At 43.7% G+C, this 25,543-nt stretch overlaps 1 long non-coding RNA gene across 1 annotated transcript in view; it reads left to right on the top strand.

Moving 5' to 3' along the window:
• LOC113620850 (uncharacterized) overlaps positions 1 to 25,543 on the top strand; it is a 124,037-nt gene that overhangs the window by 5,508 nt on the left and 92,986 nt on the right. Inside the window, exons 2-3 of the long non-coding RNA XR_003432956.1 lie at positions 345 to 504; positions 19,660 to 19,890. This is a non-coding gene — a long non-coding RNA (uncharacterized LOC113620850). The remainder of the gene's footprint in view (positions 1 to 344; positions 505 to 19,659; positions 19,891 to 25,543) is intronic.

Below are 25,543 nucleotides of genomic sequence, written 5' to 3'. Positions count from 1 at the left end.
ACCCGCGGTGCCCCTGCTGGAGGAGGGGGACCTTGGTGTACACCTGTGTTGCCCCTGCTGGGTTACTCCTAAAGAGTATCTTGTGTCCCTTTTTTCCAAGGGTCTTTTAAGTGACTTGGGTCTGGGAATTGGGTAAAGGACTGTGACTCTCTATCTTCATGATAAAAATCAGACCCTGTTCCCCAGACTTAGATTTTGTTATTGTTGTTGTTATAGAAATTTAGTCACACTTTGGTATCCATGTATTTCAGCCCCAAAGACCCTACAATCTATTATGCACTCTCCACCATCCCTAAGAATCAAATCCTTCTGAGAATCACACCCAAGCCTTCTGCCTATTTCAGGAATGTGGACCCACTGTGAAGGTTAAAGCTGACATCTACTCCTTCAGGAAACCTTTTCCCATGGAGGCATCTCCTGCTATCATCCCTGGCCTACGGAAGGCAAGTACTTTTCAGGCATGCTCATGCTCTTCTCATCAGTGGATTTTTCTTCTGAAACTGGGTGAGTAGTTTTCAAAGCTATTATAAATCCACTGTCATATTCCTGTCTCTGTAAGTCTTTGGATTCCCTTCTGTATGTTCCATCAAGGAATGTATGGCATCTGAACCTCACATGCACAGGCCGCCGCTGAGACTCAGTCTCAGACAACCAGTCCAGAAGTTGACGCCTCTTCCCGTTGTTTAATCTAGCACGTTGTATCCAGCATTCTCGGTGAGGGCACCTATAAGATGAGCTTGATCCAATCTAAAATTCTGACCTTCTCTTCCTAACACTCTCAGAATACCTTCCCATAATCCTGCTTTTGGTGTGTCTGCCTTCTCTTCCTAGGTCTGATTTTGATTTCAGGGCGTGCTAGAATCAGCCTCTAGCTTTGGGTCTGGAGTCAATGAACAGAGGAAGGGGTGGGCCATGAGGACATCCCCTTGCAAGGTGACCAGCGAGTGAAGCTGGTGTCTTTGAACAGCACAGGACCAGCCTCATCAGAATGGGAGGAGGGGCTGCTTTTGTTGGTCCAGGAAGCTCTGTGAGTTCCAGGGCTTTAGATTCTTGGGGCTATCTGACACCTCCAAAATATGTCCATTCCAGTACTCGGGGGAAGAGCCCCTTTTTCTCGATAAATGCCCTGAAAGACCTGGTGAGACTTGAACTCAATGTGTTCTGTGATTCATCGATCTTCAGACTCCGTCTCTGCCTCCAACTTTGCAGCTGCATTCGCTCAGTGCCTGCAAGAAATACAAGAGTATTTTAGGGAAGCCACAGAACCTTTCTCATTCACTGACCATGCTCTGAAGTGAGAATGTAAACGCCTAAGCTTGTGACTTTTTTTCTTTAAATTTTATCGTGCAGTTAACTGGAATGACTCACCTCAGAGCCTTTTTATTCCTTCCTTCTCCACCTGCCAGAGCCTTGCTTTCACTGGCATTTCATTCTGTGCGACTATAGTTGATCATTTTGGTGTTTTGCCACTGGGAGCCATGGACTAATATAAACACAACTCATGATATAATCAAAATGCAATTTTATATTTACCACCAACTCTTTCAACTTCATTCAGGGTTGAAGGAGAAGAAGGTCTTCCTCTACCCCCGGATGGAACTTCTGACAGCTTCTCTGGCCTTTCTTGCTCTCCCTGACTACCTTCACCTCTCCGTGCTAGCTGTCATTTTCTTTTTCTCTCAGGTTGAAGGTAGGGTAGAGATGAGAGGGAAAGAGGCGAGTGAGTTATGACTTGATCTGGTGGCTTCGTGTTCTCTGGGCCTTGCAGATGATTAAAGCTGGTGACCCCTGGGGGGCCTGTAGGATGCTCAAGCTGATTGGTCTCTCAGGGCAGTTGCATAGGAATTTCGGACGCCCCCTACAGGCCGCCTCTCCGGCAGTTCCCTCGATTCCAGTGGATGTATCTCTATTCTGGATGGTTCCTTTCAACTCTTTCCTCAGCCCCTGGATATCCAGCAGTGCACGCTCAGCTTTTATTGCCAACGTCCTTCTAAAAAGACCTATCATTAGGATCCAAGGCTTTCTCCTTTTTAACCCACATGTAGTTACGGGAAATCTCATCCCCTGCGCCAGCAAACTCCGGGAGTGCCTGATGATTGCAATGTAGCAGCCCTCCTGGGTCCTGTATCTCCAGAGCACTTAACCCTTCTAAACATTCTGTATTTTGATGGAGGAGTTAGACTTCAGTCCATGACTTGATTGTGCTTTCTTGGTCAGTAGTCAGACCCTGGTCCTCTATGCCTTCCAGCTGCAGGGGGCTTCATTTCATAACTTACTCTGTGGTCTACTGGAAATTCTCTCACTAGGCTTGAGGTTGGGAGATAGCACCTAGCACCCCGCCCCGCACCCCCGCTTTGTCCAAAGGAGAGAGGACTTAAAGCAGAGCAGAAGCCTCTTCAAAAAAGATCTCCTCAATCATTTTCTCCAAATCATCTCTCTGACCCCCTTTTACATCCTTGATTTCTTTGAGAAGCCCAGGAGATGTAGGGCAGGTTCTTCTTCCTGCCCTGTAAATTCTGCCTAACGGGGGAGGTTGAGGTCTGGGGCTGGGCTCACTCTTATTTTGGCATCCTGAGATATAATCTATTGATGCATCTCCCTAAACTAAGGAAGAAACAGTATCATCCTAACTTGTATTACAATAGTTTTCATGACTCTTTTACTACCGGGTGCCAGTGTTTTACCTGTATCGCATCCCTACTCTTTTCTTATCCAACCAGGTCACCTAGTCCATCCCAGATTCCCAATACCTTGGGACCTGTTTCAAAGAAAGAATCCATTCCAGCTAGTTTCAGTAAAAAATTATTGCACAGTATTAACTAGAATTTCTGGGAGGGCCGACAAACAAAGCCTGCATGTCATACAGTCAGAAGCAAAGCAGCCAGGAAACGTGTCCAACTACATCACAAATGTCCAAACACACCACAGGGGTGTTCTAGCAGAAATCCTGCTGTGGCTGCCAAGGGATGCTCAACATCTATAAAACCTGCACTGAGCACCAGTATCCCCATTGCAGTTCCTGCAGAAAAGCAAATGCCCCAGGGCCATACTTACTAGGAGAATAGTGTGTGTGTAAGTTTTCGCCTGTATCCCAAGTCTTGCTTAAGTTTGGGGTTTGTTGGAATAGAGTCACATGTCTATATCCTAGCAGCAAAGGGTTTTAGGATATGTGTTGTCTTTGTTTGTCTCTATCTGTGGAAAGGAGAATTCATAATATAGAAGAACTACAAAGAAAAGATGTGGGGCAGACACAAATGAAAAATGTCCATTACAAAACTCTTATGAAAGAAAAGCTTATGGTCCCAATCGATAAACTATTTTGACTATATAAAACAAACAAACAAAAAACCCTCTTATGTACCTTTTGAATTTTGCATATAATACCCATTCAAAATATAAATTAAGAAAAATTTAAATCCATTTTTCTGAGGCTTTTCCCATGGACCATCTTTCTGTGCTCAATCCTCTTAGGCTGTTGCGGTCTTCTAATATCTCGTATTGTCATTGTTCTTTAACACTGTTGATTGTTCTGACTGACTCTTTGATAGTCTTTGACCTCATTTAGTTGTGTTGTTACAGAGATAAATGAGGTAATGCATTTAGAACTTATAGTGCCTGGTACATAGTAGGTAATCAATACTGGTAATCCTCCCACTTCTACTTCCCTAATATTATTGCCTGTGGTTGTTTCTCAAGTCTTGATTGTAAAGAACTCATTGAGATGTAGCAGGTGCATTCGAGTGGTTTTCCAGTTAATGTCCTGACAACTTAAACATGAAAACTGTGACGTTTGTGATTTATAATAAGAAATATATATTCAGTCCCTGTGCCCCTTTCCGGCACTGAGCTCCTAAAACCCTTGGACTTTCCTAAGTGATAAAGGTGTCTTAATACTCATAACAAACCCTTCTGAACCACACATGAGTTTATATTAATGAAGTGACTTTTGGAAAGCACCTAAGGATGGAGGGTGTTTGCCAGGGGAAAAGACCAGGTAATTAGTGGGTTGGAACTTTCAGCCCCACGCCCCCTCCACCTCTGGGGAGGGGAGAAGAACTGGGGGTTGAATTATTTGCCAATGGCCACAGATTTCATCAGACATGCCTATGTAACGAAGCCTCCACAAAACCCCCAAAGGACGGGGAAGTTCCCTTGTGGTCTAGCGTTTAGGATTCGGTGCTTTCACTGCCGTGGCCCAATCCCTGGTCAGGAAACTGAGATCCCACAAGCTGTGCGGTGTGCAAAAACAAACAAACCAACCCAAAAGGACAGGACTTGGAGTTTCCCGATTGGTGACCACATGGAAGTGCTGGGAGAGTGGTGCACCAAGAGAGCATGGAAAACCTGAGCCCCTTCCTCATACCTTGTCCTGTGAATCTCTTCCATCTGGCTGTTCCTGAGTTATATCCTTTCATAATAAACCAGTTATCTAGGAGGTAAAATGTTTACGTGAGCTGCTCTAGCAAGTTAATCGAACCCAAGGATTCGGTTGCAGGAGATCAGAGGATCTCTAGCTAGCAGGTCAGATGCACAGGTGACAACCTGGACTTGCGATTGGCATCTGAAGTTTGGGGGTGGGGTCGAGGGAGTGTTTTGGACAGAGCCCTCAACCTGTGGGATCTGATGCTATGTCCAGGTAGATAGTACCAGAAATGAGTTAAATTAGGACACCCAGGACCCAGTCAGTGTCTGCTGAGAATTAAGGAATTGCTTGTTTGTGTTAAAGTAAAAAAACCCACAGTGAAGACACTAATCCAAGCTAAGCCAGTGAGACTTGCTAGAGAAGGGGTTAGATGCTTGAAAGATAAGGTCACATAGAGATGGGATCAGAGTTGGTACCAAACAGCCCAAAGATACACATGCCAGCTAAAGAAGGGAAGTAGCAGAAGCTGGGAAGCTGTATATTTATGCTGGTTATCACATGTGTTCTCTCTAGTCAGTTTGCCTTAAATCCCTGCCCTGCTACTTACTAGCTGTGAGCTCTTAGGCAAATTACTTAAGCTCTCCATGCTTATATTTCTTCATCTATGACATAGGGAAAAAATTATATCTATCTCATATTTTGTTAATTGCTTTGAACAATTCCTATCATATAGGAAGTTTGATTTTTGGATTTCATTTACTTGAAAATTTATGTTTGAGAAGCATTTTAATTCCCCAAGTCTTCATCTTCCAGTGAACTAATGATCCTGCATTTCATGTCTCCTGGGTGTCATAAAAATATCTGTAAACATAGTTAGAATGTTTTAAATGGAGATTTTTATAACTCATCAGCTTCAATTTGAAACTCAGTATCATCACTTATAAGAATGGAAAAGAATTGACGATCATGAAAGTTGTATAAGTATCAAGTTGAATTTAGTACAAAGTTTTCTTTAGAGAGAAAATTTCTCTCTAAGGCTAGGTTGACATCCATTCCTTGGGTGAATTGATTTGCTATATGTTCAGTCAGGTTAATCCCAACCAGGCTATGGAAAGTGTGTCATTTCACAACTGGGTCAAGCTCTCCATGTGAAATGCAGAATTAAAAGTAAGCTTATAAAAATGTCGGTCTCCTTCTTTCCCAAATGAGCTCAAGAATAATTGACAAGATCTCTGTGGCTAACTACCCAGAGACCCTAATTATATAAAGGGGACTTTCTGACTTGTAATCCTGGAATATAAGCTTTCTGTTGTCCCCTTCTACTTTGCTGAATTTATAGGAAATCTCAGCACACTAAATTATGAACTGTTTCTTTTAATGGATGATATTTCATAAACAGCTTGTGAATTCTAGACAAGGCTTTGAAGGAAAGTCCCATAAGTAATTCCATCTTAGTTTTCCTAGGTTATTTTATTCCTTCACTTAAAAAAATTTTTAAGTAGATCTAATACCATGAACTTCAATTTCCTCAGGTTTCCCTGTCCTGTGGGTTGCAGTGGGGGCCTATGGAGGGTGATAACCCACATTTTGCTGAATTTATCTCACATCTTCAAGTCTCAGAGCCTTGAGTGCCCCCATTCAAGTCTCATTCAGTTATTTTTGGGATTCCCCAGTGGGTGTATTGCAAACCAGTCTGTCCACTACAGTTACCAAGGGGCATTCATGACGTCTTCTTCCCATGCTCTGATCACCTCCCCACAATGCTATTTGTTGCCCACTGAGCCATTTGGGGAGGGTCCCTTTCTTCACCCATGCTGCTGGTGTCCATGGTGATAACTCTGAGGATTGTGCCAAGAATGCCATCTTTCAGTGATCCCCAGCCATCCAGCCTGGGGTGTCAGAGCAGTTCTGTGTTCCCTGGAACCCAAAATGTGCCACGGCTGGGCTGCATCCCTCACAGAACAGGGAGAAGGCTCTGCCCTGTGCGGTACTTTGTCACTTGGACACAAAAGCTTTGCTTCTTCAGGAGGGAGCCTTTGTAAAATAGAGGCTTCATCATCTGTTTGCAGCTTCTCTTGCTGCACTCACTGCTCAGACATGAATCCCTGGGATTGGCCGGGCCAGCCTCCCCAGTCCTCTCCCTCTTCTTGTGACGGGGCTCTTTCCTTCCTCTCATGCAAATCATCTTATGTAAATAGATGCCTTTTCTTTCAGTTCATCAGTGCACTTGTTGGAACTCTTTTGGTTTCAAGTAGCAGACATCAATGTGAGCCAGCAGTAGTGAATAAAGAGACTGAATTATAAAGCTGTTGGAGTGTCTGGAGAAATGAAATGGCAGGGCTGCAGCTGGGCTTCAAGAAGAAACTAGGGGACTGAAAAGCTGCCATAACGTTTCCTCCACTCTCGAGTTGACTGGCTTTCCCCTGTCCCTACTCCACAAGGAGAAAAACGGGGCTCTATATGTGGGCTTTGCTGGGGAAATGCGGTGAACTGGCCAACTGGCCATTTCTGAAGCATAGGTGATGGTGAAGGTTGGGAGTAGGGAAGGGGCTTTATGTAGATTTGGAATGTGGTCAAGGGCCAGATCAAGGTTGATTTTTTAAGAATATTTATTTTATTTTTGGCTGCATTGGGTCTTAGTTGCGGTACACAGGATCTTTGTTGCGGCATGCAGAATCCTCTGCTACAGCGTGCAGCTCCTTGTTGCGGCATGTGAGCTTCTCTCTAGTTGTGGCACACGGGCTTAGTTGCCCCACGGCATGTGGGATCTTAGTTTCCCAACCAGAGATCGAACCTGCGTCCCCTGCATTGGAAGATGGATTCTTAACCACTGGACCATGAGGGAAGTCCCTCAAGGTGGATTTTTAACAAGCAGGAACTTTATCCTGAAGGCAGTGAATGGCAGAACCACTAAAGAGTGTAGCATAGAGCAAACAAAATTTTATTGTAGTTAGATCACACTGGTGGTATTCAGAAATGGATTTGAGGGAGCAAGACCAGAGGCAGGTACAGTAGTTAGGACACTATTGCAATATATATTCTTGGAAGGAGGTTCAGAAGTCCTGTTGGGAGCAGAAATAAAGAGGAGGGATGGACTGAAGAACTATTTAAGAGGTAGAATCCACAGGAGTTGGTCATAGATTGGCTATGAGGAGAGGGAGGAAAATTCTAAAGTGACTTCCAGATTGTTGGCCTTGAAGGCTGGCTAAATGGTGGTGATATTGACTGAGATTGGGGAAGTGGGAAGAGCAGCTTTTGGGGAGAAAATGAAATGGCACCCTCTCCACAGACTGGTTGAGACTAACTTGATTGTACGTGTAGCAGATGAAGTCAACTTTGTGTTTGTTGAGTTTGAGATACCTAGAGGATGCTCAAATGGTGGTGTCCAGGAAGCTAAGAACATTTAATTCTGTCCCTCTGGGAGAATCAACACTAGAGATTTATGGTAGACCTGGGACGCATCAGCATAAAATATGGTCATTCAATCATGATTCTAAATATGACCCAATGGTCATGACCCATGATTCTAAATATGACCATGTGGTAAAAAGAGCAGTTGACACAGGATGGAATTCTGTAGAACACCGGTAGGTAAAGGAAGGGGGACAGGGGATTGAGGAGGAGAAGCCCATGGAGGAGACAGAGAAAGAGAGAATTAGCAGTGTTAAATACAACAGAGAGGGTCAATGAGATGACTAAAAGATGTCCATTCACTCATGTATCCATAAATTATTTTTTGAGCACCTGCTATATTCAGCATGCTGTAGCAGTTAAGAGCTCAGGCTCTAGAGCCAGACTGCCATATATATATATAAAATCCATGCTATTATTATCATGTGTTAGCCACTCTTCAGGACTCCAGGGATACAGCTGTGAACAAGACAAAGTCTCTGCTCTTATGGAATTTCCATTCTATTTAGAGGTAAGAGGAGTACAGACCATAAAAACAACAACAACAAAGAATAAGAAAATAGCAGCTAAATGCTAAAAAGAAAATAAAACAATGATATGATAGGAAGCTGGGTGAGATGGGACAGTGTAGATGGGGTGGTCAGGAAAGGCCTGTCTGAGGAGGCAACATTCATGCTGGAACCTGAAGACGAGTAGGCGTGAACCATGAGAAGATATAGGGGCAGAGAGTTCCAGGTAAAAAATGAACATATGCAATGACCCTAAGATAGGAACAAATTTGGTCTGTCCAAGGAAAAGAAAGAAACCACATTTATCTTTAAATCTTTTTTACGGCACATGATCTTTTCACGGCACATGATCTTTTCACGATCATGGTCTTTCTGACACGTCATATTGGTAAAGCCACAGGCACATAGAAAGCCCTAAAATTCGTGTGGCAGATACTGTAAGTTGGCTCACTAAACACACATTCCAACCCCTTTCTGTGAAGAAAGCTAAAATGTACATTCTTAGACTCCCTTGCAGATAGATTGAGACTTGTGATAGTTTCTGCCAACTTACGTGGCATAGATGTAAGATCGCAGCTGAGCCCAAAGAGAGAGAGAGAAAGGGAGAGAGAGCAGATTCTCTGCAAAGCTTGGTTTGGTTCTTTGCGGGCCTACATTAAAACATTTCCATGTTGTGGTAGGGCATTTTTTTCCAACTGCATTGCATTCAGTCGTGGTTCTCTGGTCTTCCCAAAGATTCTGTGAGCTCTTTAGTTTCTTTCATATACTTATTTCTGCTTAAGCGAGCCAGAGTGAATTCTGTTGTCTGCAACAAAGGCTCTTGATTTATATGATGCCCTACTAATTCTGAAATCTCAACAGCTTCTCAGCCTCCTTCCCCAGCCCCACCCCATCTCATTCTTCTTTGGTAAATCCGGCTGTTTCTAAGAACAGGACTCTCAACCCCACTCAAGAACTGAACCTCTTCAGCTGACATGCAAGATGATTTGTTAGCTGTTTAATCAAGTACTTCCGGGTCTGGCATAGAGCTAGGATCTGTGAAGTCTACAACAGTATATAGACGACATTCTTTTGTCATAGGAATACGCAATCCAAGACTTAAAATGAAAATAATCATCACAAGAATATTTAAAAATGATTAGAGGATAATGACTAGAAAATATTAATAACAGTAGTTATTCATTTAATGAACGTTTACTATGTGCTAGGTAATAAAATAATTACATGAATTCGCTAATTTTAACCTCAAAGTCCTATGCAGCATGTATTATTATCAAGCACTTTTAAAGATGAGAGAGCAGAGGCCCAGAGAATTCAAATGGCTTTCCCAAAGGCACACAGCTAGTGAGTGGTGGAGGCAGGATTTCAACATCCAGTCTAACTCTAGAGCCATACACTTAAAACCACGTGCTTGCTGTGTGCTGGACACTGAAACATGTGTTATCTTATATAATCTTCTCAATGATTATGTGAGGTGGATGCTCTCTTTTTTCAGCTTAATGGATAGGGAATCAAGTCTCAGAAAGATCAGGTGATTTTCTCTAGAGCTCTTAGTAGAAGAGCTGCAAGTTGAACCAACATCTTCTGCCCTTAGGTCTAGGGTTCTTTCTGCTAAACCATACTTCTTTTCCAATCTCACTCACCAGTTTCAGTTAGGATTGAATTCAGCCATATCTTACAGATAGCCAAAAATAACAACGGCATAAGCAAGCATGGGTTGTATTGGGTTGGCCAAAATGTTTGTTTGGGTTTTCTGTAACATCTTATGGAAAAACCCGAACAAACTTTTTGGCCAGCCCATACAGGAGGATCAGAAATAGGCAGTCCAAGCTGGTATGGAAGCTCTATACATGCAGGGACCCAAGCTCTGTCAGGCTTCCATCCCACCATAACTAAGGTGTAACCTTCATTCTCATGGTCTAAGACAGCTTCTGGAACTCCAACCATCATAATCACGTTCTAAGTAGTAGAGTAGAGGAAGGAATGCAGAAGAAAAGTCCAAATGACATGATCTAGCTATCTTTTAAGGTTTCCCAGAAACTGCGGTATTTTACTTATGCTTACATCTTAGCAGGCAGAACTGAGTCATGTGGTCATAACTCATTGCAGTGGAGTCTGGGAAACTAGATCTTCATTAAGAATAGCCACATGCCCAGCTACAAATAAAGTGTTTCTTTATTAAGGGAGAAGGAAGCTGGATATTGGGGTAGGTAGAGCTTGTTGTCTGCCTACCCCTTTTGGCATGAATCTTTGAAGGCTGCTGTAGCTGTGAGTAGCTAGCTTTGAAGGCTGTTAGCTGTCCTAGCAGAAACAGATGACAGCTGTCAAACAGATGACTCATAAGAATTTAAGTGAAAAGGAATTAATGGAGAGATGGGGACTTGCCTGGTGGTCTAGTGGTTAAGAAACCACCTTCCAATGCAGGTGACGCGGATTTGATCCCTGGTTGGGGAAATAAGATCCCACATGCCGCGGGGCAAATAAGCTCTTGCGCCACAGCTAGAGAAGCCCGTGCGCCACAACGAAGACCCAGTGCAGCCAAAATTTTAAACAAAACAAAACAAAACACAGAGGAATTAACAGAGAGATGATTTTCAAAGGTTTGGGAAAGATTCAGGGAACCGTAAAGGGATGGTGAGACATCCAGAAACTAGCAACAGAAGGCAGCTGCTACCAGCCCTAGACCCAAGGGAGAGAGAGGGGCCAGAGACTGAAGACACCAGGCTCTCCATCTTCCTGCCCTCCTATCTTCTGCAAGCAGCTGCCAGGGTCTAACAGGGTGAGGGAGCCTGGGTGATGCAGCCCCAGAGAGCAGCCTTCAGGGCCCAGAGCAGGTGGAGGAGGGCAGAAGATGGTGTGGAACCAATAGAGAATATCCAGCACAGTCACCTCTGCAAGGTGCCTCCAAGCCCTATGTCCTTCCACATACCAGGGCAAGGTGGCTGGCCTTTACGGTGAGAAGATTTGCAGCTGTTTGAGTTCAAAGAGAGACTGAAACTTCCAGCCAGGGTACATATAGGAAGGGAGAGCCTCCAGCTGTGGCTTGGAGATGTTTGAGGAATGCTTTGTCAGCTCAAGACTCGGTACAGAAGTGAGACGGTAATCTGTCCCCTCTTTGGCCGAAAAGGGCCAGGAAAGTTACCTGCTTCTTCTCTTTACAGTTTTATAGCTCCGAGCGAGCTGCAGAGTGCGCAAGAGTGAGTGGGGCTGGGGGGCTGCTCGGAACCCAGATGCCTCTGTGCACTTTCTAAACATCCACGTGCAGGCCAAGAAGAGCAGGAAAACTGGGAAGGAAGGGAGATCTGTCTTGTCACACTTTTGTCTCCTCTGTTGTCTTATATTGTCTGCTATTGTTTTGTTTATTTTTTACTTTATCTTTTAAATCATTTAAAGCTTTAAAAATTTTATATTGGAGTATAGTTGATTTACAATGTTGTCTTAGTTTCAGGTGTACAGCAAATTGATTCAGTTATACATATACATATATCGATTCTTTTTCAGATTCTTTTCCCATATAGGTTATTACAGAGTATTGAGTAGAGTTCCCTGTGCTAGGCAGCAGGTCCTTGTTGATTATCTGTTTTATATATATTAGTGTGTATATGTTAATCCCAACCTCCTAATTTATCCCTTCCCCCCACCTTTCCCCTTCGGTAACCATAAATTTGTTCTCTAAGTCTGTGAGTCTGTTTCTGTTTTGTAAATAAGTTCACTTGTATCATTTTATAGATTCCACATATAAATGATATCATATGATATTTGTCTTTCTCTGTCTAACTTACTTCACTTAGTGTGATAATCTCTAGGTCCACCCATGTTGCTACAAATGGCATTGTTTCATTCCTTTTTTTTTTTTTTTTTTGCGGTACGCAGGCCTCTCACTGCTGTGGCCTCTCCCCTTGCGGAGCACAGGCTCCGGATGCACAGGCTCAGCAGCCATGGCTCACGGGCCCAGCCGCTCCGCAGCATGTGGGATCTTCCCGGACCGGGGCACAAACCCGCGTCCCCTGCATCGGCAGGCAGACTCTCAACCACTGCGCCACCAGGGAAGCCCCATTCCTTTTTATGGCTGAGTAATATTCCATTGTATATATGTGCCACATCTTCTTTATCCACTCATCTGTCAATGGACATTTAGGTTGCTTCCATTTCTTGGCTATTGTAAATAGTGCTGCAGTCAATATTGGGGTGCATGTATCTTTTCAAATTATGGTTTTCTCTGGATATATGCTCAGGAGTGGGATTGCTGAATCATATGGTAGCTCTGTAGTTTTTTAAGGAACCTCCATACTGTTCTCCATAGTGGCTGTACCAATTTACATTCCCACCAACAGTGTAGGAGGGTTCCCTTTTCTCTACACCCTCTCCAGCATTTATTGTTTGCAGACTTTTTTTTTTAAAGCATTCCGTTTTTTTTTAAAGCATTCCTTTTTCTAAAATTAAATTATTTATTTATTTTTGGCTGCGTTGGGTCTTCGTTGCTGCGCGTGGGCTTTCTCTAGTTGCGGTGAGCAGGGGCTACTCTTCGTTGTGCTGTGCAGGCTTCTCATTGTGGTGGCTTCTCTTCTTGCAGATCACGGGCTCTAGATGCATGGGCTTCAGCTCTTGTGGCTCACAGGCTCTAGAGTGCAGGCTCAGCAGTTGTGGCACACGGGCTTAGTTGCTCCACGGCATGTGGAATCTTCCCAGACCAGGGATCTAACCGATGTCCCCTGCATTGGCAGGTGGGTTCTTAACCACTGCGCCACCAGGGAAGTCCCTGTTTGTAGGCTTTTTGATGATGGCCATTCTAACTGGTGTGAGGTGATAACCTCATCATAGTTTTGATTTGCATTTCTCTAATAATGAGTGATGTTGAGCATCTTTTCATGCTTTTTGGCCATCTGCATGTCTTCTTTGGAGAAATATCTGTTTGGATCTTCTGCCCATTTTTGGATTGGGTTATTTGTTTTTTGATATTGAGCTGCATGAACTGTTTGTATATTTTGGAGATTAATTGCTTGTCATGTTGCAACATTTGCAAACATTTTCTCCCATTCCGTGGGTTGTCTTTTTGTTTTGTTTATGGTTTCCTTTGCTGTGCAAAAGCTTTTAAGTTTAATTAGGTCCCATTTGTTTATTTTTGTTTTTATTTCCATTTCCTGGTGGTGCAGTGGTTGAGAATCTGCCTGCTGATGCAGGGGACACAGGTTCGAGCCCTGGTCTGGGAGGATCCCACATGCCGCGGGGCAACTAGGACCTTGAGCCACAACTACTGAGCCTGCGCGTCTGGAGCCTGTGCTCCGCAACAAGAGAGGCCGCGATAGTGAGAACCCCGCGCACCACGATGAAGAGTGGCCCCCACTTGCCACAACTAGAGAAAGCCCTCGCATAGAAACAAAGACCCAACACAGCAAAAATAAATAAATTAATTAATAAACTCCTACCCCCAACATCTCCTTTAAATAAATAAATAATAAAAAATAAAGTCAAACTGGAATTAGTATAAAGCTGAATGTTAAAGCGGAAAGGGTGCTTAGAAATCAATCTAGTTCTAGCCTCTCATTCTGCAAATGAGAAATTAGTGATAAACTCAGAGAATTACCACTGACCAGAGGTTGGAAGGCAGTCATGAAAGAGTGAGTGAGTGCATGAGTAAACTCAAGATCTTAGAATGGTGGCCATTTGCCACATTACTTAATCCTATGTGCTCTGCTGAGGCAGCAACACTGAACCTGGTTTGGCCCTTTGCAAGAAGAGCAAGCAGAAAGAGCAATTACATAATTCATTTTCATGTTAGAGAACTCAGTGCCTGATCAGCAGAGTCTAAAATAGAAATAACTTCGTACAGTTCATAATTTTAAAAATTCTATTAAAATCCCCAAGTAGAATTTTGAAAGCAATATAGTAATTTTCTTTAATTTTAGAAATGGTGAAAATATTAAATATCAAAACTGCTCCAAACTACTTACATGAGTTCTTTTTCCTCCAACTACATCTTTTTCTTTCCCCCTACACATGCACGCACGCACACACACGATTGTAAGATACACAATTTTTTACAACTTATCTCTGATCGGGACCCAACCTATAATCAATGGCTTGTTCTAATTTAGTTTACAAATCATTTTCTTTCTTAGCTTTACATAAAATAACGGTGCATCTTAAAATGGCTGACAAATTAAAGTATGGTGTCCATGTCCATAAATATACCTCAAAGATGAACTAGACATTTGGGCTGGTTGAATGTTCAGGAATCTTAGAGGGGACCTGGCTGATCCAAGTGTCAGAAAAACCACAGAGTTCAGGCGTTTCCACTGGTACGTTGTCCTCTTCATGTGAGTAGAATGTGCGTACTTGAACCTGGGACCCATTAAGAGGCACTCTAGCCTTATTGATAGTTTTGCCAGTGTAATTCTGGAGAAATGATTAATTAACACAGTACGATTGGATATACCTGAATCCTTTTAGGAAGAGATGCTTGAACATTTAGATGCTGCATATTCTAGTGTTCAACCCTTACAGTGTTCAGTGTTTGTGCTAGGCTTCTGTAGGCAACACTTCAGCTGTTAGGAGATGCCGCAGAAGCCAGAGGATTGGGTGAGGCCTCCCACCTGGGTCAGCAAAGCCCTTCTCTAGTAGCCTTGCTTATTTGGGGAGGGTGAAGGGATTTCTGCAGTGAGAGGCTGAGTCCTTGGCATGGTTTCAGGGTCCCTAATGGATGTGCCAAAGTCTCTGACTGGCAAACTCCTCACAAAATAATAATTGTTCAGATGCTGCTGAAGGTAATTAATTTGGTCTTTGGAAAGCTTCCTGCTTGGTGCATTCAATTTGAAAGGCCACCTCCTCCCAGCATGTGCCAAACACAATCCCTGGAACGACAAAAGAGGGTAATAAAAGCCGAAAGTATTGCCAGTACTGGCCCTTTGAACTAATGCGGAGTTTCCATGCAAGTGGGCATCGGGGTGGATGGATTTATTTTCTTCTCTACTTGAGCGATGAGGTTTTCATCATTTGCTGCGTTGGTTTGGAGCCTTTAGAATAGTGTCCCCAGACATGTTTCCATTGAGAGCACATGGCGAGCTGGAGACCTGCCGGGAGCCTTGCACGTGGCTTTGTCCATCAGTCTGTTCTGCCCAACCCAACTAGGCAGAGCTACAAAACACAGAAGCAAGCCAGCCAGAAAAGATTTGTTCAGGATCATCCTGGAGTTTTGGCTCCTAAGGTGGAAAAGAATGCAGAATGGAGAGTCCTCTCAAAGGCTGATTTTAGGGTAGGGAAGCTGAAGCAGTCAGCAGAGGTGTCCTGTTCAGCCGACACAAGGCTCTCTCTGTTCACTCATTCGCCAAATATTTATTGTGCACCTGCTGTGTGTACATCGTCTTCTAGGCCCTGAGGATACAGAAATAGCAGTCAGTAATACAGACAAAATCCCTATCCACATGGATCTTCCCTTCTAGAGGGTAGAGACAGTAAGCAAATAGATGAATAGAGCACATCAGGAAAGGATAAATGCTGTGAAAAAAATAAGGCAGGTTAAGGGAGAGGGAGCTGGGGTTAGTGGTGTGAGGGGAGGTCCAAGAGAGCTGGGGGAGAGCTGTGGATCATGACGGGCTTTTCAGGCTCTCCAAGATGAAAGACTCTGGAGGAGTTTGAGCAGAGGAGTGCGGTGATTTGTGGCATGTTTAACAAAAGTACTCTGGCTGCTGTGTGAAGACTACACCATGGCAGGAGGCAAGGGTGGAAGCAGGGAGATCAGCTACGAGTCTACTGCAATGATCCTGATGAAGATGAGATGCATGGACCAGGATGGTAGGGGTGGAGATGGAGGGAGGTGGTCTGATTCTGGATGTATTTTGCAGGTAGGACCATCAGGATTGGATGAGGGATGGCCAATGGATTGGATATCAGAGGCACGAGAAAGAGATACATGAAGGACAACTCCACATCTTTAGGTCTCCTCAACTGGAAGAATGGAGTTGTCATCTATTGAACTAGGGCCACTAGAGGTAAAGCCAGTTTTGGGGATAAAATCCTGTTCTGGACTTGTTAAGTCTGAGATGTGTATTAGATATCCAAGTGGAAAAGCTGAGTAGACAGTTGTGAGTCAAGGACAGAGTCCTTGGGGCTACTGTTAGAACACACCCAATGCTGGCGCGTCAACCCTGCCTTATATTGCCTTAATGATGGAGAGTCAGGCAGAGCCCGGGATCAGGACTTTCCACCTTCTGGGGATTTATTTAGAGAGGTAACAAGAAAGTAAGGTCCTAACCTGGTTGGCAGATGTTTGGGTGAGGTCTGTAACTAAACAAAAGGTTCTGTACTCTCCACCAAATGCACCAGTCTAAACCTCTCCTGACACTCACCCCCCAACTCCACAGAAGCAGCGACCATAGCCGTGATTCTGTCTCCTTCCTGAAGAGCTACTACCTGGCCACCTGTGTACTTTCCACTTTTATTTTATTTTATTTTTTTAAAAGATGTATTCTTTTTTTATTGAAGTATAATTGACATACAATATGTATTAGTTCCAGGTGTACAACATAGTGATTTGATTTATCTGTGTTACAGATTGATCACCACACTAAGTCTAGTAACCATCTGTCACCATACAAAGTTATTGCAGTGTTATTGACTATTTCCTGTGCTGTACATTACATCCCCGTGACTTTATTTATTTATTTTTTTAAATAGATCTTTATTGGAGTATAATTGCTTCTCAATACTGTGTTAGTTTCCGTTGCACAACAAGGTGAATCAGCCATATGCATACACATGTCCCCATATCCCCTCCCTCTTGAGCCTCCCTCCCACCGTGCCTATCCCACCCCTCTAGGTCATCGCAAAGCACTGAGCCGATCTCCCTGCGCTATGCTGCTGCTTCCCACCAGCCAACTATTTTACATTCGGTAGTGTATATATGTCGGTGCTACTGTCACTTCGTCCCAGCTTACCCTTCCCCCACCCCATGTCCTCAAGTCTGTTCTCTATTTCTACCTCTTTATTCCTGCCCTGCAACTAGGTTCATCAGTACCATGGTTTTTTTTTTTAGATTGCATGTATATGCGTTAGCATACAGTATTTGTTTTTCTCTTTCTGACTTACTTCACTCTGTGTGATAGACTGTAGGTCCATCCACCTCACTACAGATAACTCAATTTTGTTTCTTTTTATGGATGAGTAATATTCCACTGTATATGTGTGCAATATCTTCTTTATCCATCAATGGACATTTAGATTGGTTTCATGTCCTGGCTATTGTAAATAATGCTGCAATGAACATTGTGGTACATGTCTCTTTGTGAGTTGTGGTTTTCTCAGGGTATATGCCCAGTATCCACTTGTTATTTTAAAATTGGGTAATCAAGAGAACAGTGGCTTTGTACTGAGATTAGTACTTAAATCTTGGCTTTGTTGCATGCTAGCTGTGTGACCTCGGGCAAGTCTCTTAACCTCTCTGAGCCTCAGTTTCCTTATGTCCATGTATCTCACATTCATTTGACAATTGAATGGAATTATATATGTAAATAGGCTACCCCTGTGTATGGCAAATAAGAGGTAATTGTAATGGTAAATAATATGTGTCAGCCACTATTTCATACATCTTTTATATATTTACTTAAACATCACAACAACCTCATGAGGCAGAAAATGTTATTTCCACTTTACATCTAAAGTTAAGTAACTTGTCCAGCTAGTAACTCAAGTAGCTTAGCTATAGGAATTACTCTTTTAACCACTATTCTATACTGCTTCTTAAATACTTTAAATTTTTTTCTTCTCTCTCATTTTCAAATATTTATATTACATGGCTCAATTTTTCAATTTGCAGTTTGTATTTTTCCTTGTTATTAAGTTGCATTCAGTGTCTGACCATAAGACAACTATCATCCCCTTTTCGCTAAAATAGGCAGTTTAATGCAATGGCAAGAAAAGAAAAATTCAAATTTTCTGAAATACAAGAGATAAGGTCTTGGGCTTCCCTGGTGGTGCAGTGGTTAAGAATCTGCCTGCCAATGCAGGGCACACGGGTTCAAGCCCTGGTCTGGGAAGATCCCACATGCCGCGGAGCAACTAAGCGCATGCGCCACAACTATTGAGCCTGAGCTCTAGAGCCTGCGCACCACAACTACTGAGCCTGTGCACTACAACTACAGAAGCCCACGTGCCTAGAGCCCATGCTCTGCAACAAGAGAAGCCACCGCAATGAGAAGCCCGCACACCGCAACCAGGAGTAGCCCCCGCTCGCCACAGCTAGAGAAAGCCCGTGCACAGCAACGAAGACCCAACGCTTCCAAAACTAAAATAAATAAAATTTAAAAAAAAAGAGAGAGCGATTAGGTCTTATTGCCAACCCTCTCTGTGGGAAGCCCAATCAGTGTAGCCCGGCATACAAAATAAGCTGGAGACGTGACTGTCTCCTTGAATAGACAAGAACTGACCCCGCCCCCCCCAAAAAAATGTTTTTGGAAAGCCATGAAAATCTGAGCAGAGAGTGAGGGATTTGCAATTTAAAATGTTAGGAGAAACTATTTGTACCCTGCATGTGTGCATATATATACATATATGAGAAAATGTGTGCCTGTGCATGTCTGATGGTGTGTGTGTGTATGTGAATGCATGTGTGTAAGGTGTGTGTGCATGTGTGCCTTTGGAAGATGTAACGCTTACTGACTACCAGAGGAGTTGGCTCAGTGGGTGTTTGGCACAAAAGGTTGGGCTGGGATTAATTTTCTGGTCTATTTTTCTTCAAATCACTGAGCTAATGACACTGAGAAGGGAAAACAGTCTCCAAGGAGAAAATAAAATGTTTCTCATGAAATAGGTCTGTCATATTTAACAAATAAAAGTATAGGACTCCCAGTTAAAGTTTATCTAAAATTAAACAGTGAATAATTTTTTAGTATAAAGATGTTCCATGCACCATTTGGGACATCTTTTACCAAAAAATTATTTATCTGAAATTCAAATCTAACTGGACATGCTGTGTTTTATCGGAAACCTTACCATGAAGGAGAATGAATTTAAATAGCTGCTGATTTTTAAAAATCTTTTAAAATCCACAAACTGCTTGTGGACTAGAAAGGTCTTTGGTTCTGGCTGGGGCATCAACTCCTTTTTTTCTCTTTCACAAAGTTTCTTAATGACTTGACACCACCATCTGCGAAATGGGGAAATAATCTGATGAGCACTCTGTCCTCTCTCCAGGGGAAAACCCTGTAGAATTTCACATCCGTACCCTCATGTATAATGGCCTGGGGCACCTCATAGAACTCCATTCTGCTCTCCAATAAAAAACCAATTAAGACTTTTTAAAAAGGATTCTTATGATACGTCTTAATAGCCAGCCAGGATCTGGCAATGTTCAATTTCTTCTTTCTTTTTCCCTTTCTCTAGCTTGCATGGTGACAGAGTTATCCCTTGAGGGGAGTAGCAAACTCTGGGAAGTCTCCGGAAGAAATAGCACATTGATGGGAAGGCAGAGAGGAAACTTCCCATGACCTCTGGGAATCCCAAAGCACACACAGGTGAGGCCCAGGATCCAGAGGGCCCATGATGGTGTGACTGGAGGGGAGCCCTTTGGACCACACAGGACTTCTTCCAGCTGGAGCAAAGCAGCACGTAAAGGTGAGCCTCAGGTTCTCAAGTAACTGTCCCTGGGTTCGTACTTTGTCTGTCACTCTCTTGTTGTCTGAGCTAGAACCTCCTGGACCTCTGCTTTCCTCATCAGTAAAATGGCTGAAATACTAGTGCCTCGGTCAGAGTTGTTGTAAGGACTAAGTGTCAACATTAATAAAACCATGTCTGGGACTTCCCTGGCGGTCCAGTGGTTAAGAGTCTGTGCTTCCACTGCAGGAGGCATGGGTTTGATCCCTGGTCGGGGAACTAAGATCCCACATTCCGTGCAGCCAAAAAACAGAAACCCGTGTCTGGCTCTCAGGAAGCACTTCATAAATGTTAGTTGTTATTATTATTTCTTGTTGTTGCCTGGGACGATTTTTGCTAATAAGTTCAGTTACAATTTTTATTAATAACCTTTTCTGATGGTAGATGTAATGCATGTTCATAGAACAATATGTAGAAACAGAAAAACCACAGGAAAAAAATTAAATCAGAAATACCCCATAAAGCTATCTCTGGTTTTTAAATTTTCTCTGCATATACTAGCTGTTCTCAATGCCAACAGTGCATCAGAACAACCTGGGAAGCTTTTTAAAATACAGACGCCAAACCAGTCAGTGACAATATTGTACGTTCAGTTTTGTGAACTGCTTTTGTCAAGCTGCTTTATCTCTCGTCATCATTATTCTTCTACAGTGTTTTATTTTTTTTTCTTATGGCTTCAGCTGTGGTTTCTAATAAGCCCTGACCCACTGCTTTTCACCCAGCAGTCTTCTCACAAAATGAATCCATTTAAAAATGTCATCACTCCCGCCTTCTCTTGGCCTTCTAATCTGCCACAGTGGGTGAACAGAAAGCTAGTCACCATTATTCATTCTGTCCCTCTCTTGAACTTCGGCTCCCTTACTGATGGCCATGAGTGACTCTGGCCCTCAGTCGTCACTCTGCGGCTTTGAGGCTAAAGCTTGAGATCATGCTGGCAGAGGTGCCGGTGTGGGTTTGCACATTTTCTTCCCTAAAATATGAACTTGACGTATAACTCTGTTTTTCATTTAGAGCTCAGCCGACCATGGTGACGGTTATTTCAGCTCAGAACAGCCTCCAAGGACTCTAGGGGGAAATTTCCTTGCCCGTCCAACTGACATTCTAGGAAAGTAAAATGACGTTAAAATACCATTAAAAAAATCCCTTGTAGACAGCTGTCTCCAGTTACTGATGAATGAGACTGGGCACAGAGTGAGCGAAGGCTCTAAACCAATTAAGAAGCAAACACCAACCATTTATGCCCATCCTGCTGCCAATAACTGGAATTAGTGAAATAAATGCAGCAATCACAGGACAACAAACATCGCCCTGACTTTCTCTCCTCCCAGGCTGATTCTTCAGCTTCTGAGTGGAAGCACAAGTGATGGTTGTTTGAAAAGTTTTCAGAACATTGCAAACCAGAGGTTTCTCAAGAAGCGCTGTGATGAAAGGTGCAGTTAGGTATCATTTGTATGGAAGAGCAAGAAGCATGGACTATGGCAGGTTCCTAACTGGTCTTGGAGTGGGGAAACCAGAGGAGGTCTCAACCCCCAGAGCTGGACCATCTGCTTTGGTCTGTGGCCAGGTCAACTGAGGGATAACAATAAGGGCTGCAGGCCACTCTGAGGACAGTAGGATGTTGCAAAAAGAGGCCTGACCTGTTCAGCAAATGAACAGATGCAGATGAAGGCGGCTTACAATTACTGAGGAATGATGTACCAGGCACTCTTCAGATTGATTGAGGAAACACTGGAGAACAGTCTCTTCTCTCTCGGGAGAGTAAGTATTTTGAATTGTGCTCATAGGATAGCTTTCTGTTTAAGAGTGAAAGAGATGAAGGTTATTAGAAAGACGAAGCCCATAACGTTAATTGGGGGTGTGCTGGCCTATTCCCCTCATTGCAGGCCTTAGGAACAAAAGTCTTAAAGGGCTTCTCTGGTGGTGCTGTGGTTGAGAGTCCGCCTGCCGATGCTGGGGACATGGGTTCGTGCCCCGGTCTGGGAAGATCCCACATGCCACGGAGCGGCTGGGTCTGTGAGCCATGACTGCTGGACCTGTGCGTCCGGAGCCTGTGCTCCACAATGGGAGAGGCCACAACAGTGAGAGGCCTGCGTACTGCAAAAAAAAAAGTCTTAAATATGTGGAAACTTTTTTGCAGTGGGGAGGAATGTGGGTGTTGTAGTTCTTCCACTTACCAACTGGTCACCTATATCTCTAAGCCTCAGTTTCTTCCTCTATATGATAGGGATAAGTACCCACTTCGCAGGGTAGGAACTAAACCAATTAAGCGCGTGCACAGTGTCTGGAACATGTAGTGCTGGTTTCCCATCGCTGGTGGGGCCAGACGGGAGGGGAAGTGAAAGTCTCGACACCAGGCAGAGATGGGGTAATGTTGCTGTCAGGGGTGGTGGAAAGCTTTCCCTAAGGGCCACATGACTCAGAACTCTGTCCGCGGCAGGAAAGCTGGCCGCCCTGGCTGAGGCTGGCCCACTGAGTGTGATGGTTTAATGGTTTGCCAAGCCTACGTAAGCATTGCCTTGCTCTGGTTGGTTGTTTAGCAAGGCCTGAGTAATAACAGAAGCTTCTCCCCTGTTGGGCAGTTTGTACTGCAATTCTTTTTTATCCCAACTAATGGAAATTGCAGGATCCCAGGAAGCTGAGATCAGTCAGAAGGGTTTTGCACTTCCCTTATCCCTGATTACATCAGCTGCACCATTCAGGTAACAGCCCTACTGTTCCTGTCTTCAGCCTGAACGTGGATTTCTTCCATTTTCCAAACTATCCTGCCCCCCACCCCCGGGGTGTGGTATCTCCCATTTGTTGGTGAACGCACACAGCAGAGGAGTTTGCCCAGGAGCCAACCAAGTCTTTGCAAGCCCATCCAAGTGACCGTGCCAGGGAAGGCAGGCTTGCTAGGCCTGTTTGTTAGTTTCCTCAGAGCAGAAATTGAGTGCCACAGTGACCATTAATTTCACCTCTCCTTCCTGGACACAGAAGGAATGGTTTCTTCCCATTCTTGAGTTGAAGAAGAAAAGTAGGCAGGAATGATCTCTAAACAAAGTGTGATTTTAAGCAGAGCATTTAGGTACATAGGTTCTTCTCCCTTGTTACAGATAGGCAACCTTTCTCTGGGAGGGAACTAAGACCTTACTGTAAAAACAATAGATGTTGCTCTCGATCTGTTCATTGCTTTTGCTTTTCATGAGGATAAAGAAAAGATTGCTCACGGCAGCCTAGGGGAGGGCCTTGGGCACCATATAGAGAATTTTCCATGATAGGAGCTAATATCCCCAAGCACCTACTACTGCTCAACAGTGTGCTAGACACTTTATGAAATTATTTCACAACAACTCTTCCAATTTTTAAAAATTAAAGTATAGTTGATTTACAATATTATATTAGTTTCAGGTATACAGCATAGCGATTCAGTATTTTTACAGGTGACTGTTCCCATTTTAAAGATAAGAAAACTGAGGTTTTTACCTGGGAAAACCTGGAGGAGAGAGCAGGCAAAGCATATTTCTGGGTCATGGGAAGTCTGGTGATAACCAACCCTGCCCTTCCCATGTTTTGAAGAGAAAAGGATCAGCACAGTCTGAGTTGGAGGATGAAAGCAACTCTGAGCCTGGGTTCTGGTCAAATCTGGCCAGCAAAGGACTCAAAGGGACTAGTGAATCTTTTGTATACGTCAAGATTCTTGGGTGCAAGTGACAGAAATCAAATTCAAGCTAGCTTAAGCTGAAAGAGAAGCAAATACACTGGTTTATCTAACTGGGGAGCCAGGAGTAGGCTTGAGTCATGGCTGGAATCTGGCATTTATGTAACATGCACTCTCTCTGTTCTTTGCTCTCCTTTGTGTGTCAGTACTCCTTCCCTTCCCATTATGTAGGAAGTCAGGCTTCCTACATTCAGCCAGGCTTTTATGATCCCAGCTCAGCAAGACTAGCAGAAAAAGCAGGTTCTCTCAATGTGTATTAAATGTCCATGGTAAGTACTGCATATAAACGTAGAGAAGGGCTCTGCCAGGTCCTGTCTATGTGGTGTGCTCACTGCTGTGCCAGTTACAGTCACTGCTGTCAGGATGATTGGGTACCATGATAAGCAAGCCCATGGCCAGCACAGGGCAGTAAATTGTGATTGACTACTCCACATGAACTCTATGGACTGGCGATGCGGAGTTCCCCAAAGATGTCAGGGAAGAGCAGACAAAATAACAGATTCCCACTAAGCCCCTGAACTTATGAGGAGCCTCTGAGTGATGCTATTTTTTTTTTTTTTTGCCATGCTGCAGCTCGTGAGATCTTAGTCCCCTAACCAGGGATCGAACCCATGGCCTCTGCAGTGAAAGCATGGAGCCCTAACCACTGGACCACCAGGGAGTTCCCTGAGTGATGCTATTTTCATACCGATACTTTTGTACCCTTAATTACTCTAAACAAGATAATATCACCTACACCACATGTATAAGTTTGCTAGAGCTGCCATACAAAATACTACAGGCTGGGTCGCTTAAACAGTGATTTATTTTCTCATAATTCTGGGGACTGGAAGTCTAAGGTGTGGTTGCCAGAAAGGTTGAGTTCTGGTGAGAACCCTCTTCCTGGCTTGCACAGGGCTGCCTTCTTGCTATGTGCCCACATGGCCTTTCCTCAGTGCGTGCACACGCAGAGAGAATTCCAGTATCTTCTTCTTCTTATAAGGGCACCAGTTCTATCAGATCAGGACTCTATTGTTATGACCTCACTTAACCTTAATCCTCCTTAAACGCCCCATGTCCAGTATATAGTCACATGGGGGTTAGGACTTCAAGATATGAATTTGGCAGGGACACAATTCAGTCCATAGCATGCTGGGATCTAGATACTTCTGAAGATACAATCTATCTCTGTTTCAAAAACATTTTATGTTTGAAAATGACTGCCAGAAATATTTGAAATTCTGGGTAAATGGAATTCAAAAGGAAAGAACTTGCTTTGTCTCTAGATTCTAAGCTCCAGGAGGGCAGGAACTGTGTGCCTCAGTATTTCAGCATGGAGCACAGCAGTAAGCCCTCAGAAACAAGTGAATTGAGGAAAGGTGGATGTTCCTAAAGACACAATAAGATCACTAGTTTGTGGGCCCATCACGATCTCAGCTTCATTTGATCCCTGTTGAGAACACAAGGGAGGGATAAACGAATTTTTAGTCTGGAATTTTTAATCATATATATATATATATTTTTTTTAAACCCCACATTTGTTTATTTATTTATTTTTGGCTGTGTTCGGTCTTCGTTTCCGTGCGAGGGCTTTCTCTAATTGCGGCAAGCGGGGATCACTCTTCATCGCGGTGCGTGGGCCTCTCACTATCGTGGCCTCTCTTGTTGCGGAGCACAGGCTCCAGACGTGCAGGCTCAGTAGTTGTGGCTCACGGGGCTAGTTGCTCCGCGGCATGTGGGATCTTCCCGGACCAGGGCTCGAACCTGTGTCCCCTGCACTGGCAGGCGGATTCTCAACCACTGCGCCACCAGGGAAGCCCTAGTCTGGAATTTTTAAGAGGCAGTCAGTTTCCTGCTGCTCCTTCCCGTCTGGTCCTGCTTCTGAAGACACAGCTACTAATGATCAGCTCTGGTCTCTGTCTGCACTGTCCTCAGAGA

Source organism: Aethalodelphis obliquidens, unplaced genomic scaffold (genome assembly GCF_003676395.1).
Source record: "Aethalodelphis obliquidens isolate GAN/ISIS:26980383/991018 unplaced genomic scaffold, ASM367639v1 scaffold8, whole genome shotgun sequence".
In the NCBI taxonomy this organism is placed as follows: Eukaryota; Metazoa; Chordata; class Mammalia; order Artiodactyla; family Delphinidae; genus Aethalodelphis; species Aethalodelphis obliquidens.
This window is presented reverse-complemented; position numbering and strand designations above follow the sequence as displayed.